We start from the raw sequence: 2,139 nt of genomic DNA, 5'->3' as shown, positions 1-2,139 counted from the left end.
GCAAGTAAAAATTGTTTTTCAATGAACCTCCTGAGAAACTGTTGTTTGTAACCTACTGTGCCCAGAGGATCCCCAAATAGCCCCTGTGTCCTCATTGACAGAGTTTGCTTTGGAGCCTGGGCTTGTGGGAGCACAGGGATCTCGGAGCTGAGCTGGGGGATGGACCCACGGCCCAGCCCAGGTGCCCCATGGAGCTGCTCCGGGCTGGGAGCTGGGCCCGGGGGACAGACGGGATCTGCTTCCGACACACCCCTGCAGACTCCACAAAGAACAGCCCATGGCAGCAGGACTCTGCCCAGCACAAGCTTCGCTCCTGGGATTTTATCCCTCAGCACAGGAGTGTGTTTAGTTACTGTCGAGGGATAACCCAACCTTCCCCCTGTTCCCCAGGAAGCTGCAGCCCCCGCAGGGCTCATCCCGGCCTCCAGCTCTGGGGTGCTGAGCGCAGGAAGGCCGTGGAGCTGCTGGAGCCAGTGGGGAGGAGGTCCCGGAGACACTGCGAGGGCTGGAGCCCCTGTGCTGTGTGGAAAGGCTGAGACAGTTGGGGTTGCTGAGGTGGGAGAAGAGAAGGCCCTGGGGAGGCCTCAGTGTGGCCGAGCAGGAGCTGAAGGGGTCCAGAGGAAAGCTGGGACAGAGTGTTCAGCACTGGGAGGAGAGGAGAAGAGGGGATGGCTTTACACTAAAGGAGGGGGATTCAGGTTTGATTTGATATAGAAAGATATTTTTTTGACCTAATGGTGGTGAGGCCCTGGCAAGGGCTGTGCAGAGAGACTGTGGATGCCCTATTCCTGGGAACATTCAAGGCCTGCTTGGATGGGGCTCTGAGCAACCTGGTCTGCTGGGAGGCTGCTCAGGTTAGAAAAAGATGATTTTTAGGGTGCCTCCAAGCCAAACCAGTCCAGGATTCCATCATTCCATGACCCCATCACCGCCAGTGGAGTGGCCCCACAACTCCTGTGACATCACAGCTGCCAGAGCTGTGCCCGTGTTCCATGTGGAACTGCCAGGGCCCGGCGACGAGCACAACGCAGCCATTCCCCTGCTGCCAGCAAGCCCGGAGCAGTTCTCAGCAAATCCGCTGCCCTGACCAACTTTTGTTCCAAGATCACCCTTCACTCTGCTCCCTGTGGAGTGTTCTCAGGCAATCACTGCTATGTCCGTCAGTCCTGAGTCTGCCTTCAGTCTGGATCTCGTCATCAATGCCAGCAGGATGTGCAACCTCCTCCCAGTGAAGGTACAGTGCCAATCCATGCAGGTGGGAAACCCCTGACCTCCCAGGAAGGATGGAGCTCAGTGGGGCTTGTGTGGGACAGGGACCCCTCTCTGAGGTTGTGCTCCCTTACACAGACTGCTGGAGATACTGAGGAAGACATGGACGTGGATGTTGCGTTGGACACCGAGGAGATGATGGAGGTGGACATCCAAGACTCCGAAGAAGAGATGGAAGTCGATGTGGTGGAGCAGATGGAGGACATGGATGTCGACCAGCAGGATGAGGAGGAGGACATGGTGCTGGGATGAGGACAGTCCCCCAGCAGCACGACAGGCACGTACTGGCCATGCCCTGCCCCGGGGTCACCTGCTGGGTGTGCCAGGCTGGGGGCACAGGGAACACCCAGCAGGGCCCGACTGCACTGACCGTGCCCTTGCTTTTCTTCCAGGACTGACGGACCTGCCGGCCACACAATCGGCCACTGTGTATATATGTTTTACATGTTGTTCTGTAAATACGTTTTATATTGTTGATTTTTTAAGAAGGTTGTTGTTTGTATAGAGAAGATAGCTTAAGAAGATAGATTTTTAATAAGAAGATAGTTTTTTATTAAGAAGATAGTTTATTAAAGAAGATAAGGTTTCTTTTAAGAAGATAGATTTTTATTTAAGAAGATAGTTTTTATGAAGACAATAGTTTATTTAAGAAAATAAGGTTTCTTTTTAAGAAGATAGATTTTTATTTAAGAAGATAGTTTTTTATGAAGACAATAGTTTTTTTAAGAAGATTAGGTTTCTTTTTAAGAAGATAGTTTTTTATTAAGAAGATATTTTTATTTAGAAGATAGTTGTTTTTATTAAGAAGATAATTGTTTTATTAAGAAGAGAGTTGTTTATACGAAGAAGATTGTGGTTGAGATCAAGACT

The 2,139-nt window shown here is 50.8% G+C and overlaps 1 long non-coding RNA gene across 1 annotated transcript; it reads left to right on the top strand.

Annotated features, from left to right (window-relative positions):
• Positions 1–1,189: 1,189 nt before the first annotated feature.
• On the top strand, positions 1,190–2,097 carry LOC113942103. Its single transcript, XR_003525842.1, has 3 exons — positions 1,190–1,234; positions 1,348–1,852; positions 2,005–2,097. It is a non-coding gene; the product is annotated as an uncharacterized LOC113942103 (long non-coding RNA).
• Positions 2,098–2,139: the final 42 nt, after the last annotated feature.

This window comes from Corapipo altera, unplaced genomic scaffold (genome assembly GCF_003945725.1).
Source record: "Corapipo altera isolate COAL_440 unplaced genomic scaffold, ASM394572v1 39251, whole genome shotgun sequence".
NCBI classification, from domain to species: Eukaryota; Metazoa; Chordata; class Aves; order Passeriformes; family Pipridae; genus Corapipo; species Corapipo altera.
The sequence above is the reverse complement of the archived record's forward strand: the minus strand, read 5'-3'. Positions and strand labels throughout refer to the sequence as shown.